At 40.8% G+C, this 17,362-nt stretch overlaps 1 long non-coding RNA gene across 1 annotated transcript; it reads right to left on the bottom strand.

Annotated features, from left to right (window-relative positions):
- Window positions 1–7,750: 7,750 nt before the first annotated feature.
- Window positions 7,751–16,723, bottom strand: LOC110720270. Its single transcript, XR_002511301.1, has 2 exons — window positions 12,313–16,723; window positions 7,751–12,215 (listed from the first exon to the last, which is right to left on the bottom strand). It is a non-coding gene; the product is annotated as an uncharacterized LOC110720270 (long non-coding RNA).
- Between the last annotated feature and the right edge of the window lie 639 nt (window positions 16,724–17,362).

Raw genomic sequence — 17,362 nt, 5'->3', positions numbered from 1 at the left:
CTTGTCAAGCACTTGCCCAAGTTGGACAAACAATCCTCGAACGAAAAGCCCCCTACCGAGAAATCATCCATGAAAACTTCCATTTCAGCTTCAAGCATGTCCCCAAAAATACTCATCATGCATCTTTGGAAGGTTGCCGGTGCGTTGCAAAGCCCGAAGGGCATCCTCCTGTATGCAAAGGTTCCATAGGGACAAGTAAAAGTTGTTTTCTCTTGGTCATCCGGGTTTATAGGGATTTGAAAGAAACCCGAATAGCCATCAAGAAAGCAATAATACTTGTGCTTGGTTAGTCTTTCAAGCATTTGGTCGATAAAAGGGAGAGGAAAATGATCCTTGTTGGTGGATGCATTTAGACGTCTATAGTCTATGCACATCCTCCAACCAGTCACCGTTCTAGTTGAAATGAGATTACCATTCTCATTTTCAACTACGGTCATTCCTCCCTTTTTAGGGACCACATGAACGGGGGAAACCCATCTAGAACTCGAAATGGGGAAGATGATGCCGGCATCAAGGAGTTTGGTGATTTCTTTCTTCACCACCTCCCCCATTTGAGGATTGAGTTTCCTTTGCCTCTCAATGGAAGGCTTAGCACCCTCCTCAAGTGTTATGTGGTGCATACATAAAGCGGGGCTAATACCTTTGAGGTTATCTATGGTATAGCCTAAAGCACCTTGGTGATCTCTCAAAACACCACATAACATTTGAGTTTGGCACTCGTTCGAAGAAGAATTCACAATAACCGGAAAAGTTGAATTGGGGCCCAAAAACTCATACCTTAGGTGTGATGGTAGAGGTTTCAACTCTACCATTGGAACACCCTTACCTTCTCTTGAGGTAGCTACTTCTAATGCATCATGTGTTGTGATTCCCATGCACACTTGCTCATTGCTTGGTTCCGTACTTCCTTCAAGCATCTCTTCATACAATGCCATCTCTTTGCTTTTGTCACCTATCTTTTCCTTGTTCAAAAGGACATTCTCAAGGGCATCGTTAGTAGTGAGCAAGTGCCCATGCATAGAAGTTACAATAGAATCAATAGTATCAATCATCATGCAATTATCAAGACTAGAGCTTGGATATTTCATGCTCTCATTCAAATCAAATTCTATCACCTCATCTCCTACTTTTAGTGAAATTTTAGCACTTTGAACATCTATTAAAGCTCCCGAAGTAGCAAGAAAAGGTCTTCCTAGAATTATTGGAATGTTAACATCTTCATCCATCTCTAACACAACAAAATCCACCGGGATTACAAACTTCCCCACCCTTAGAGGAACATCCTCTACCTTACCCTTTGGGAATTTAATAGAGCGATCGGCCAATTGTAGGGTGATGTTGGTGGGTAGAAGTTCCCCTATCCCAAGTCTTTGGTATACCGAGTATGGCATTAGGCTAACACTAGCCCCTAGGTCACACAAAGCATTATCAATTTGCATCCTGTATATTGCACATGGGATAGAAAAGTTACCGGGGTCTTTTAATTTGGGTGGCATCTTGTTCATGGTAATTGCACTACAATTCTCGGTGAGACTCACCGTTTCCACCACATCACACTTTCTCCTTCCACTCAAAATGTCTTTTAAAAACCTAGCATAGTTAGGCATTTGCTTGATAGCATCGGTAAAAGGGATTGAAAGGTGAATTTGCTTCAGTGTTTCAAGGAATTTTCCGAATTGCACATCTAATTTGTGTCTCACAAATTTATGGGGATATGGAAGTCTTTGCAATTGTTTGGTTTCTTTTTCACTCTCTTTTTCTCTTCTCTCTTCACTCTCTTTTTCAAAATCTTTTTCTTTCTCACATTCTTTCTCCTTTTCATTCTCATGGTTTTGCTCTCTCTCTTGTTTAAAATCACTTTTAAAGGGAGGCTCACTCATGTTCATTCTCTCGTTGCTTTTTTTAGGAACACTTTCTTCCAAAACTTTACCACTCCTTGTTGATATAACATTTACAGGCCTCTTAGGATCTAGTCCTTGGGGTGGTAGTTTAGAAGTGCTAGTCCCTTCCTTCAAAGCATTGGCCAATTGTGAAATTTGTGTCTCTAGCATTTTATTATGGGTCATCACTTCACTAAATTTCTTTTCACTTGAGGCCATGAAAGAATTGAACATTTTAGTTTGATTTTCCAACATTTCCTCTAAGCTAGACCTACTATGTGGTGCTTGTGCATAGTGGTTGTCTTGGGAAGCCCTATTACCTCTAACATTCGAATTGGACGCATTTTGATTTGAAGAACCTCTATTATTATTGTTGTTCCAATTGTTCCGATTATTAGAGTTTCCTCCTTGGTGAAATTGCCCTTGATTCCCATAGTTTCCTTGATTATTATGATTATGGTTACCATAACCACCTTGTTGGTTGTAGTTACCTTGGGGATTTTGGTCCCTTTGGTTCCTATTTCCCCATTGATTTTGATTATGGTAATCGTAATCATTTCCTCTTTGGTTATAGGCATTCCCCCCTTGTTCTCTTCTATTTGGTGGTAAGTATCTTTGATTATCATTCCTATGTCTATTATCATAAGACAAGGCATTGACTTGTTCATTTTCATTTTCATTACCATCTTCGTATTGGGGTTGGGGTTGGAAATCATAATTACAAGAAGAGGTATCATGGTCATAAGACCCACAATTTTCACAAAACAAACATCCATGAGGCATGTTATTAGAAGTAGAGGGAGAAGAGTTAGAATTCATACCTCTCCCCTTAGATTGGGAGGGTTGCTCTTGTGTTGAACTAGAGGTCTCTAGTTTTGCCTTAATGGACGTCATCTCCTTTCCAAGGTTGGCGATTTGGGAGGTCAAATTGTTGATGGCATTAAGGTGATCAACGGAGTAAACCGCATTTCCTCCCTTGTTTAGAGAATCTCTCTCTCCTTCTTGCCAATCCATGTGGTGCCTCACCACATCCTCAATTATCTCTATGACTTGCTCCTCCGTCTTGTTCATAATCGGGCCACCCGCTCCTGCATCCAAGCTAGTCTTTCCTTGTGGGCTCAAACCCCCATAGAAAATTTGAAGCACTTGATATGACGGAATGCCATGATGAGGGCACTCCCTTTGATATTCCTTGTATCGTTCCCATGCTTCATAAATGGTTTCACTAGCTTTTTGACGGAAACCTTGGATCAAAGCTCTTGCCTCGGCCGTCTTCTTTTGGGAATAGAATCTTCCTAAGAAAGCCGTGGTGACCTCGTCCCAAGTTCTCAAGGAGTTAGGCCTCACCTCCTTCTCAAGCCATTCAAGAGCCCTTCCTATCAAAGAAAAAGGAAACAACTTTAGTCTCACAAACTCTTGAGTTACCCCATTTACCTTGATCGTGTTGCAATATTTTTCGAACTCGTTCAAGTGTGCAAGAGGGCTCTCATGTTTTGCTCCACTATATTGCCTCCTTTCAATCAAATTAATCATTGCGGGCCGAATCTCGAAGTCATTGGCTTGAGTAACGGGTGGAGCAATGCCGCTTGAAGCTCTATAAGCTCCCGGAGTTCCCAACTCCTTTAAAGGTCTTTGAGGTGGTGGTTCCGCGTCACCCATTTGATCTCGATCCTCCTCGAAATTGGTCCCTCTAGCTGGGGGAGTAGTAAACGGCCTAGAACCGGCTCTTTTTCTCCTTCTATAAGTTTGCTCAATCTCGGGATCGTAAGGTACCAAGATCCTGTTATGAGTTCTGCGCATACACTCTCAACAAACGCAATTAGTACCAAGGCTACAAGTGTAGCCAAAAAGAAACAATCTTTTTTTTTGAAAATTTTTTTTTTATGGTGAACTAGACTCAAGTAATCAATTAGCTATCAACAACACCGTTCCCCGGCAACGGCGCCATTTTGATGGGCGTTGGAATGGTCGTACATTCCACACTCAATCAAACACATTTATTAACAAACACCTTACAAACCAAGCATAATGACAAGTAAGAGTTCGGTCCACAAGGAACGGGATATGATTGCCAAAGATCTTTACACTTAAGCTAACTCGAAGTCAATTGATGAATTGGGGTTCGTCAAGAAGACAAACAAACTATGGTTCTAAATCAATGAATTAAAGATACTAGGGAATGAGATCCACTCAACCAAGGCAAATAGGTAAACGGGGAGTAAAATAGACAAGATATAGCAAGGACTATATGTAAAATCAACCTCATGCAATTAGAAAACAACTCTCACTACTAAACTTAGATTCCTCATTAGTTTAGCAATAGACGATACATAATCAAATTACAATAAGTAATGACGTACTCAATTTACACTTCCATGTCAAATTAGGCATATCATACTATCAAGCTCCTTAGTCAAGGGTAGCTAAACCTATCATGAGGAACTAACAAGCAATCTCATATAATCAATTTAATTGCAATTCAAACATCAATGCTTCTCCCACATTTGCATAGTTAACCCAAAAGGTCGAGCTTCACCCAACCCCTAGCAAGAAGACTACTCACAACTCATATTTATCAACATGCAATCAAGAATTAGGGTTCTAAATACTTCAATAATTGGGGAAAAGTGGTTAACAATTGAAATAACTATCATCCAATAACAAATTACCAAGAACTAGGAAGATTTAAATAACATGCAAATACCAAATAAAATCTGAAATTAAAAGGAAGAAGGTTGGAGAAATTACTAATTGAAGCTTCAAATGTTGAATACAAATTGCCAAACTTTGAGAATAATTCTTGAATTTCACTAATACAATGATTTGATTTGATGAAAACTAAGCTAAATTAATCCTAAGGAATGTTTCAAACTAAGGGAGGTTTCTGAAAACTAGGCTACTGTCCTGCTTCTCCCCTGCTTTTAAACGATCACAAAAGGACCTTAAATAGTCCGTACAAAATTGGCTGAGATCGGGAAAAGGTCCGACCGAACTCTGGGTAAGTTCGGTCGGACTCAGGGTAGGTTCGGTCGAACCCTGTGTAGGTTCGGTCGAACCTCCCTGATCCTTGTTTGGTCGAACTTTTGAGGTTCGACCTCTCCTGCAAAATTGCTGAAAACAGGTTTGACACTGCCTTCACTGCACCCTGGAGGTTCGGTCGAACTTTTGAAAAGTTTGACCACACCAAGGTTCGACCGGACCTTCCAGAGGTTCGGCCACACCTCCTCTTGCACTTCCTTTTCTTGCTTCCTCTCCTTCCCTTTTGCTCCTCTTGCCTTTGTCCATGGCTTCCATGCTTGGCCAAGGGGCCTCCCACCGTGCATAGGACCGTCACGGAACCTGCAGAAGATACCAAAGTTCACGAGAGCATGGGGATGATAAAATAATGCATAAAGATTATCAAAATAAGCATTACTTTTCATCAACACAAAAAGAAGCCATAAGAGGACAATGAGGTGAAAACCTAAGAAAAATAAGAGGAAAAAGACCTAAATACTACCCCTAAGAGTGACATAAATGTCACTCATCAGACCTGCATGTTTACCTTTGGTTGGCCAACCAGAGAGGTTACCATAGGCAGGGAAGTCGTTGATGGTATAAATTAAAACTGCATGTAATATGAATGTTTCTCATTTTGAGGCATCATAAGTTTCTACACCGACCTTCCATAGTATTTCTAACTCATCAATTAGGGGTTCTAAGAACACATCAATATCATTTCCTGGACCCTTGGGGCCTGGTATAAGTAATGAAAGAATGAAATATGGTTGTCTCATACATAGCCAGGGAGGTAAATTATAAGTCATCAAAACTACCGGCCATATACTATATTGGTTAATCATCACACCAAAAGGATTACAACCATCACTACTTAAGCGAAGACTTATATTTCGAGGATCCTTAGAAAAATCATAATACCTCTCATCAAATTCTTTCCATGCACATGAATCAGCGGGATGCCTCATCTTGCCATCCTTTTCCCGTTCAGCATGCCAACGCATGAGATGAGATGTTTAGGACGACATAAAGAGCCTTTTCAGCCTAGGGATCAAGGGAAAGTGACGCAATACCTTTACTGGAACCTTTTTACCATTAGCCAATTCTATGATTGTTCCATCATCTGATGTTTTCCACCGCAATGCATCACAAGTTGGGCATTTATTAATCCAATTTTATCTTTCCAGAAAAGCACACAATCATTTGGGAATACATCGATATTTTTATAATCCAAACCAACTTTTTAATGATATTTTCCATTTGTTAAAAAGAGTTTGGCAATACAGAATCTTCAGGAAGAGCTTTTTTAAAAAGTTTGACTAGTGCATCAAATGCTACATCTGTCACACCATATAGACATTTTATATGATACATCTTAACAATAAAAGAAATCTTGCTAAACTCTTCACAACCATCATATAATGGTTGTCCACCATCTTCGAGTAACTTAAAAAAGGCTTCAGCTTCAGCATTTATGCTAGATGAATTAGTTGTTGTTTCATGAAAGTCAAATGCATCTTCTACCATTTTAAAAATACCATCGTCACTTACATTACCACTAGCATTGTTCAAATTACCCTCTAAGAAATCATCGTCAATAATAAACCCTAATTCTCCTTGAAATACCCAAATACATTTTTAATAATCAACATCCATTCCTTTCATAATCATGTGTTTCATCACTATGTGCCTTTCATGATACAAACGATTTGCACAAATTCTACATGGACAAGCAATCTTGTTTTCAATTACATTTGTTGCAAATGCATGATCTAAAAATGAAGTTAATGCCACTCTGTACTGACCATGTGCTCTGTTTAATTTTACCCAACTTTTATCAGCAAACACATCCATGTTGACAATCCTGCAATTTTATTAAGTTTTAAGTAATTAAACTCACTAACACATGAAGCACATAGTTTATCTAAACAAGAAAAGCTAGAATACTAAGCATGCAAAAATAGAGGATATTTTAAATTTTATGATAAGTGACATAAAATTTTATATAATGTCAAGTTACAAATTTCATTCAGTTTTAAAGACATACCTTTTATTCAGGGTCAATGGTCCCGAGAGTAATTTTACTCAACTTCTTTCAATGAATTCCAAGAGGACAATATTTTTGCAGAATGAGTTCAACTTTTTGATGATCAACTGTAAGAGATGATGATAACTTGAGAGTAATTCAAAAACATGAAACCAATATAAGTTACAAGGAGGGAGAACAATTTAGTTTTATACGCAGTTTTGCATATAATTTACAACACTTTAGAAATTACAGTTAATTAGTCTCTTTTATCTTTACCCTCTCACATGTGGCTACATTGTTTCTTTTTAATACTCCATCCATTTTTTTAGTTGTTAAACTTCGATTGGCCTATAATTTAGATAGTTTACTTGACTTTAATGTATTAATATGTAAGTGAAGTGGTTGAAGTATTAAAATTGTAATTAAGAGATATTAGAGTTAAAAATTTGTGAGTGAAAATAGTTAGTAATAACCTTAGTTATAACTAATGTGAGTGGAAATAGATATAACATTAGTAATAACCCAAACAAAAGGTAAAGTAATTCTTAAGAAAATAGTCATTATAGACAATGTAACAATTGAAGATTAAACGGAATATTAATTATTAACTATACGTGATTATATCTATAAGATTAGCCTTGGAAAAAATAATTAGGTTCCAATGCACTCACATATAACACTCACTTAGTCACTTAAGATAACTATTCATATATCAATAAATGTTATATATTTACATGTATATCGATGTCACATTATTTTTTTTATTTTATTTAATGAAGTATTGAAGGTATGTCAATACTTGTTCATTTATCCATAACTTTTGCTTTATTAGTCTTTTCTGTTGTTTTTTTTTTTTTGGTAAATTATTAGTCTTTTCTTATTACATACGTTCAGATTTTTTTTATAAATTGGTACCTGTTTTCTTTCTAGCTCTTTTTATATAAGTATGTTCAAAGTTGTATAAAAAGAAATATGTAAATATCAAAGTCTTTTTGATAACTAAAAAGCTAGACTATGATACACAGAAAATGAATTGGCACATAGCAAAGCTACTACACTCCTCCAACTCCCACTCATCAACACACTCCCTCACCTTCACTGTTGAGTCACGATAAAGTGAATCTAGAGAAATAGTCAACTCCTCTCCTTATGCCCAGCATTCCACACAACTTTAATGCCCTCACAACTACAGCCCCTTCACTTACACACAAGGATTCTAACAGACTCCTCACCAGTAAGACCCCAAACAGGTCTAAACACAACACACCTCTTGCTCTACTTATGGGATTCGGTCTTACCTTTTACCGAAGCATCAAAGTGCAAGCCTCTCATCTCACCACACAACCCCACCTCACTAGCTTCCCACCAAACACACACCTCTCATTCCCTCTCTGATAGCCATAGTCACATCACCTAAACCCCCTTGTACATCCCCTTACTTCTTAACCCATAACCAACCACCCATATCTCAACCCTAGGTCACACAATTCAATCACACATATATACAAATAACATCAACAACAAAATTATCTATAAAATAATCAGGCAATAAAAAGCACATACAAATAATTAGCGAAATATCTAAAAGCAATTTGTGATATACAACCCAACACCCTTTCATAATGTTAATTTTTGATTTTTTTGCAAATAAATTTTTCTATACAAATGAAGAAATTCCAGGATACTAAACTAAATTATTATAATTTCCGAAAGAAAATGGAGAAAACATACTACTAGACTTGATTTCAGTGAATAATTAGTCTATTAAATACACTTTTCTAACCCTTATACTCTAAAATATAATACCCCAAATCATTTTTCCTTGAAAATAAACCACATATACGTCTCATAACTAATAAGAATTTCCCTACAAAAATGGCTTTTCAAAATAGACAATAATTTCATGTACAATGAATATTATTACTTAACAAAACTTACAATAGATTTATCGTTGGGAAGTAACAAATTGAAATGGGAAATTTGCGGTTGTGAGCTTCGATTACATATTGCAATTGCTGAGGGTTCAAAAAAATTTCATCAATTTCTCCATATAAAAATGGTGGTGCTTCACATTCCTCAAAGGGATTATTTACATGGAAGAGGTTATCTTAGAAATAGAAGATGATTAAAAAAAATTGCTAGAGTTGCATATAGATGAATAAGATGATAGATAGTTCTAGATTGCTTTTTTACTTTTGATAACAATATTAAATTCAAACTTTAGTACTTGCATAATAGTACAAATTTTGTTTTGGTCTTTTGGAAATTTCGCTGAAAAGGGAAAAGTGAAAAAAAGAGCGGGTACCGTAAACTTAGTCCAATAGAAATAAGAGATGGTGAAAATTTTATTGGTATTAAATTATTTAACCAAAGACTAAATTTTTTTTGTTGGCTTATGATTGTATGGTACGAGGACTCACTGATTAAAACCAATTGACAATATATCTATTGGTAATTCTAATTATTACCAACATATATATTATTTGTTGGTAAATTTATGTGGGTAAAAGTCACTTTTCTTGTAATGCTAGTGTTAGGTGCAGCCCAGCACGCAAGCACGCACAGCCCCAGCACACGCACGTATAGCGTGCTGCTGCTGCTGATGCGATGCTTGTGCTAGGCGCAACCCAGCATGCTACCACCTCGCACACAAGGCTCAGCTAGCATGTGCTGCTAGCCTTGCTTGCAATGGTTCGGGCTGGCTGCTACCATGCCTAGCATGTGCGGTTGGCCCTTGGCAGGCCTTTCCTTGCACGCATGGCTGGCTCGGCCATGCTAGGCATGCTGAGCTTGTGGCAATGGTTCTGACTAGCCATGCTAGCCATCCTAGCCCTCGATTGGCTAGTCCACTTCGAGGCCAGGATTTTCTCGTGCGATGACTTGTATTTTGCTTGATTTCTCTTCTCGTCGATTCCTGAATTCAACTCGACTTACGATGCTCGGTTTCTGACGCTCTATGCTCAGAATCCGACGTTTATGTTCATAATACTCAAATGACTCATTTAATACTTCGGATTAATTTGTAGTTTCGGTTCGGTTACTTGATTGGGTGCGACCCGAAGGGTTCAGTCAAGATTAAGTTGTAATATTAATTAGGCATTAATATCACTGATCGGAAGCGGCCTCCAGCTAGGCATTGCGATCACTTCACCTCATTGAATAATTAGCTTTCTAATAATTCTGATCCTTCTATCGGAATAATAATCTTGTTCGAAGGACACCATTCCTTTCAATTAATTGTTAATTAATTAATATGCATCTTGTTCGAAACCCAACAATCGTAAAGTGTTTAAGCGGCCACTTAAGATTGGAGACTTGGTCTTAAGAAAGATAGAAGCGATAGGCTGGGCAAATGAGGATGGCAAATAAACACCGAACTGGGAAGGGCCATACCGGATCAAAGAAGAAGTCCTAGATGGTACATACCGTCTCGAAGCCTTGGATGGCCATCCTATTCCTCGTACGTGGAATATGGACAATCTGAAAAAATATTATGTATAAATTTTTGTACTTAGCCAAAAGTTGTATATACAACTAGGCCTAAATGGCCGAGTAATGTAATTAGCGTCATACGGCCAAAAACAATGTAATTTTGACAATATTAATGAAAAAGTTAAACATTGTTATTTTTGCCATTTACTTTGTACGTTTACTTATTGTTAAGCAGAAATGCCGGCTAAAAATAATTACAAAGGTGGCTTGCAACTTAGCAGCTCAGCCCCTGAGAAAGGCAGAGCTGAATAAGTAATGCCGCCCAAAAAGAGAATCGAAGCTGCTTGCAATACAGTAGCCCGGCCACTAAAGGGGCATGATCAGATGGCCGAGTAAAATGCCTAGCAAGGGCATCCCGCAGTTAGGCAACTCGGCCATAAAAGTCAAAATGGCTAATCACTCCGTCCGGTCCTAAAACGGTTGAACGGATGAAACATACGGTAACCCGAAAATTGCCTAAGGTATTTTTACCCAAAAGGCCAGGGCACACCTAGGCGTCCGAGCCCAATAAATACTTAGAAATAATCAAGTTGAGATAATACTTGAAATTTCATGAGTGCATCCGAGGGATAGTATCAAAGGGGAGCTCGGTACAAGCTAATAAAGCGGCCTACTAACTGAAATTGATTCGACATTCAACTAGTCCCAACGCAATCATTATTATGATTAGATTAACTTACTAGTCGTCATACACTTTAAGGTATAAAATCTACTAAGTTAATCAAACCTTCTTGAGTATGGAATAGGCAAAAGCCAAATAAAAGGGCATACCCCCAGTAAAAGCATTCGTACGCAAAAGCAGAAATATAAGGCATGAAAAATTGCTCAAAAAATGCAAAGTATGAATGAAAGAAGAAAATTTCATAAATTAAAGCCGTTCAAAACAGACGGCAAAAATAAAAAGAGAGTATATTACAAGACCGCTCAAAACAGGCGGCTAGAAATAAGATTATTCAAAAACAAGAAAATAAAATTGAATTTCAGAAAGCTTCAAAATAGTTGCTAGAAGACCTGAGCTCTTCACTCAGCCGGCTTATCATCATTGGCAAGCTCCTCCTCGACCGGCTTCCCATCGCCGGATGCAGCGTCAGCGGGCTTCTCTTCGGCCGGCTCCTCCTCACCAGTCGACTCTTACTCCTCCTCATCATCATCTTCTTCGACTTCAGAGTCAGAGGAAGTCTCATCAAGAATAGGAGGGGATTGCCTGACAGCCTCCGCCTCCTCCTTAAGGCAGACGTAGTTGAGACGCTTAGTGAAGCGCTCCTCATAGTAGGTTGTCGTGCCCTCCTCGACCATCACGGAGAAGGCCTTGTAGAAGCGGCTCTTTAGCTTTTCCTCGGCCCTATGCTCTACACGGATGACCTCCATGGATCTATCGGCCAAGGGGCCTTCAACTGCTCGGACAAGTCCATAATATACTTGTTCTAGCGCAAAACCTCAAGTTTGAGGGAGTCTACTTGATCCAGGGTCGTCTGAAGAGCTTCTTGGGACGAGGTCAACTCATTCTTCAGTTTCTCGGAGGCTTCAAAGCCCTCCTTCCACTGAGAGGCATTTGCAACTGCCTCGTCCCGCTCTAGCTGAAGCGCCTGCTTGGCTAGTTGCTCTCGTTGTAGTGCATCGCCAATCTTGACGATGTCCTCATTTTGCCGAGCTGACTTCTCGGAGAGAGCCTTAAGGGTCGTTTTGTAATGGATCTTTTGTAGGGCCAGGTTGCCGGTGTTCTCGTCTTATAGCTGGTTGATGGTGGCCTAGGCCGCCTTAATCTTCTGATTCTCCTTATCCTTCCAATATAGGAAGGCACTGAGCCTGAGGAAGATCTGCATTTTCAGACGGAAACATGTCAGCAAAAGCAAACTAGGAAAATAATCTAAGTATGAAAGCAAAAATAAGCCATGGGAAGTTAGGAAATGCTACCTCGGTACTGCAGTTGATCATTAGGCTAAGGAAGCCCTCATTTATTCCGTGGAATTTGTCCCGCTACTCCTTAGGGACGGCCTGTTGCATGGCCTCCCTAAAAGCTTTCCAGTCAGTGCCTGTGAGCGACTGGCCGGGTAACTTCATGTGCATCTCCTCGGCAATGTCTACAAAAAACCAAGAAAAGTGTTAGAGTGAACAAGCAAGTTCTTAAAAACAAAAGTCAACAGTCGTACGAAGATTCAGCTTACTGTCCGAGAAAGATGGAGGAGATGGAAGGTTGAATGAAGAAGGGGGCATTGGCTCATCCCATTCATCTTGTGTGCGGCCGCGTTGCCCTTCGACCGACTGAGAAGCAGCTTTCTACCACTCAGATTTGTCTACTACCTCGACATGCGGAGTCAAGGCCGAGTTTCCGGTCGTTTTTGCTGGGGACGACTTACCCCCATCGTTCGCATAGACGGACTCATCGTGAACCGCCTCAATTTGCGGATCCGCGGGCTTGGAGACCCCACGAGGTGATAACAGGGATGGCTCTTCTTTAGATTGCTTGAAAGCAGTCTGCGGCGTGACCTTGGCCGCTTTAGTGAAAGACTTAGCCCTTGACACTATTGTCTTTCTGGCTTTGGACAACTAGCTGTCCTTAGAAGGCTACTTTCTCTTCGACCAAGGAGTAAAAGTGGCCCCTGAAAGAAACAGGATAAAGTCAGATGAAATGAACAAGTGTTTGAGTAAAGTTGAGAAGGAACACCTTCCCAACCAATCAACTTGGCAATCATAGACAAAAGACAGCATCCGAGTGAAATCAGATAGCATATTTTTCCTAACATATCAACTCGGACTCAATACAAGTTGAATTGTATCCGAGTCAAATGGGGGAGGACTCTTCCTCCAACACCAGCTCGGCACAAAAAAAAAAAAAAAAAAAAAAAAAAAAAAAAAAAAAAAAAAGAGCGAGGGAGAGAAGAACGGATTGTCAGTACCTCCTTAGCCTGGTCGTGCTACTGTTGGCGGAGTTTGTACTGCACTAAGTCCTGCTTGGACTTGTCAACCTACCCCGTCTGCTCCGAATCCAGCATTCCAAGAGCTATGTCTAGGGGAGAAAAAGAGGAAAAAATGTAAGAATAGTTTTATGTTACAAATAACATTTGAACAACTAAGTCACAAAGTTCCACCTTGAGGGTAGTTCTAGTACAGGCTACAGGCCGACATTAAAACTGGGTTCCTAAGCCACACGGCCAGAGGAATCCAATTAAGCGGCGTGGTCACTGTCTTCCCATCCCTGACTACCTTTCTGACTCCGAAGTAGTCTAGCTGGTGCATGTAGTCAGGGTGGACGGGTGGCTTGCTAGGCCTATGCTGCCCACGGCCGAGCTGAATTTGATCGGCATTGAACCGATTCATCCGCAAGTTAAACTCTTCATCCTTTGTCTTATTGCTGTAGAATCGGTGCTTCTAGTCTCGCCACTTGGACAGCCTATCCATCACCACTATATAATCTTTCTAAGTGCTCAGAATAAACCACCCGTCCGTGCCAACATCTAGGCGGACATGGAATGCATATCACAAAAAACTGGGACGTCCGGCTTGAAGCCTTGCCGAAGGCACGTCATCAGATAGCCAAAAATGTTTAACCAGCTGTTCGACACCAGCTTGAAGATAGCAATGTTGTATTCGTCCAGTAGCTCCTGAACGAATGGATGAAGAGGGAAGCGAAGGCCCAATTCCAAAGCAGCGCGGTAGACGCTGAAGCATTTCTTCCGCTTCCCAGGCGGCCACTGAGTAAGAGTGAGTGGGCGCTACGATTTCGTAGCCTTCTCCCAAGTGGAGGAACTTTTTAAACTCCTTAAACTTTAAGTGCAGGAAGGTCAAGGCAGTGTCGCCAACCGTACAGGCGTACGGGTCCTTGAAATTATCAGTGTTTAGTTCCTCGGCCTCGTGATCGACGTCCGGATTCTCTGCCTCTCCTTCAGCAGCTTGAGGAGCGGCCCCAAATTTAGAGGACAACACCGTGTCCAGCTCAGCAGCTTTGGCCGAGCTCCCTCCCCTAGATCCTTGGCCACCTAAATAATGGTGCCTTCAGGAACCAAGGGCCTTTTGCCCTTATCTTTTCTTCCCCCAACGTCCGCCTGGTTTCCAGAAGGAGGAGCGCTACGAGGGGGCAGGTCGGACGGTTCAACAATATGGATGCTAGTTCTAGGCCTGGCCGACCTAATAGTTTGGATTGGAGGTTGTTGAAGATTTTGGACGGACGCCCCAGCGTCCGCCTGAGAAGAGGAAGGATGCCTTTTAGAAGTTGGCAGCTCGGACGGCATCAAGATCGAGCTGGTGAATTGTGAGAAGTGTGGTTCCGAATTTCGCCCGGACGCTTCCATGGTGGAAGAAGTGCCTTGCTGATTTTGGCACTCTTCAAAAGAGGTCACTTCGACCACGGAACATTCACGACCGCTAACAGTAGTTGTATTTGTGTCCTACATGTCCATGTACTCAGATCGTAGGGGACTAAAGGGTCTACCATATTGTCGTCTGGGTTTCTGGCGGCCTCTTTTTCGTACGTCTGTCTCATACGTGCCATGCTCGACTTCAGGGATAGAGAAGAATAGGTGAGGGTGAGTTGGTACGCACTAGAAATGGACCCACTCCATAGAGAGGAGGACTCGTCCCCGTCCACTCTAGACTCCTCAGTCCCAAGTGAACGACCGGCCTCATGAGGAGAAACGGAAGAAGCCGAGTGTTGTGCCAATTCGTGTTTATAAAAATAAAACAAGTAAAAGGAAAAAATGGAAGAAGTAAAGAAGAGCAAGTGGTTACCTATGTACGTGTAGAAAACTTTTAAAGTCTTTGAAGATCATGAAGGTTGACCGGAAAGCTTAAAAACCTGACCGGCAAACTCAAGGAACACGGCGAAGCTCTTGAAGATTTGGGAGGAAAACCACTTTCTCTCTCTAAAAGCTCTAACTTCTATCTAGAATACTCAAGTTTCCAAAATATCCAAATGAAGTCAAACAACTTCTATTTATAGACCAAATTTATGAGGGCAAAATGGTAAAACCATCTTTCCCGCCCAGAAGTTCGAACGATAACTTTCGAAAAGTTAACCTAGAAGCTAAACGGTTAAAAAACCGCTCCTTTATATAAGACGGGAAAAGGTACAGACACACTAACGGGTGTCAAATTAGACGGCCAGGTTAGCAGAATTCGAATCGTCATTCCACCAATAACGGATGACAGGTGTCCCCCTCAAGCAGTCGGCACAATCCGTCCGCCCGATTTTTAAGACTCAAAGTCCATTAAGTAAAATCAGGCGGACTAAACAAGGCAGACAGCCCAAAGAAGAAATCCCTCTGATGGACGGACGGCAATGTCAGTCTACCATTAATGATAATGCTTCATCCGCCCAACACTCAGACGACACCGGACGAGTAAAAGATCAGAGGAGGCGGCCTGTATGGTACGAGTCACCCCTTCTGAGGGGCAAATGTTAGGGTAAAAATACCCCAACACGTTGTCTAATCCCATAGTGACACGTGGTCTAATTAACGGGCAACACGTGTCCCTATAGGAAGATGATACATGTCAAGCATAAAGAGAATCTGAAATGAGAGAAAAGGGCCTCCTTACATCAGGAGGCCCAAATCCCGAGAAAGCCGCAAAATGACGCCCCATATGGACACGTGCCTTCACTTGATTATGCCGCCAATCAGAGCACGCCATCCTAGGTTATCAAACCCTAGACGGCACACTTTCCCACCCCTATAAATACCCCAATTATTTATGATGGGAGGGTTGGATTAAAACATATCATTCTAAGAGGACTAAAAGCACCAACTTCTCTCTACTTTGTCTCTCTACATATATTTTGTTCTCGGTCACTAACTTGATCATTGGAGGCAAATATTCTGTCAAACGGAATATTCGTTATTTTACAGGTGTCCGCGTCCATCCGGTCGTGTTCAAGACCTGTATCCCGAGGGATTCCCAAAAACCCCGAAACAGAATCCTTTTCACTTCCTATCATGTCGGCATTCGTCAGATGAGAGCTATCCAAAACCACAAACCCATACCAAAACCAACCTGAAAACCACCGTACCCACCTCGATTCCCCACTGTAACCACCAAAACATCACCGTATCTACCCCGAAATAAAACCATAACCACCGAAACTCACTCCATTCACCCTCGAAAACCCAACACTCACCCGAAAAAGCATCCCACCCAGAAATTCAAAAAAATAGAGAGCGTATGAGCAAAGGGGATGATTAGCATAATTCCCAAATTAATCACAATCAATCATATAAGTTTTACCCAAACCCTAGCAAAACAACTACTCACTAAAAATCATGATCAAATCAAACAAGTAATTGCAATCAAGAATCAACCAAATATGAAGAACAAACTAATCTAATCAAGAATCAAGCAACAAACTAAATCAAACAAACATGAAGTTAAAGAAAACAATAAGATGAGATAGAGTAAGAAATGCTCATTGATAATTGAAAAGATCTTCAATACAATTGTCACCCTTGCATCTTCAATCTCTCAAATCATCATTGAAATCCGTCACTTTCTCTCTCTTACTAAAACTAACCCTAAACTAGAGAGAGAAACTCTCAACTAAGCTAAAATGAAATCTAAAATTGCATTATGAATTGCTTAATTGCGTAATTAAGAAATAAAAGAGAAAAGCTATTTATAGTATAACTAACTACAAAGGAAATAAGGAAAATATCCCGAAATAGACCCAACCGGAAGCGCCATCTCACAGGAGCTTGCGCGCCCGTGACAATCAGGGTACGGAAGCAGAGAACTCAGGTGGCGCGCCCGCGAAGAAAACCTACGCGCCCACGCAAACCAAGACTGTCGTGTCGCGGCCGTAGTGGACGCGGCGTGTCATCCTTATCGTGGCGTGGCATTAATTGATGCGGCATGTCCCGTGGCGCAGTAATCCAATTCCTATGCGCCTGCGCAACTATCGTCCGCGCCCTTGCAGTTGCAGGAGAGGACTTTCCTTCGATGCGTGTGTGATGTACATGGTGCGCTCCTCATAATC

Source organism: Chenopodium quinoa, unplaced genomic scaffold (assembly GCF_001683475.1).
Source record: "Chenopodium quinoa cultivar QQ74 unplaced genomic scaffold, ASM168347v1, whole genome shotgun sequence".
Taxonomy (NCBI): Eukaryota; Viridiplantae; Streptophyta; class Magnoliopsida; order Caryophyllales; family Amaranthaceae; genus Chenopodium; species Chenopodium quinoa.
The sequence above is the reverse complement of the archived record's forward strand: the minus strand, read 5'-3'. Positions and strand labels throughout refer to the sequence as shown.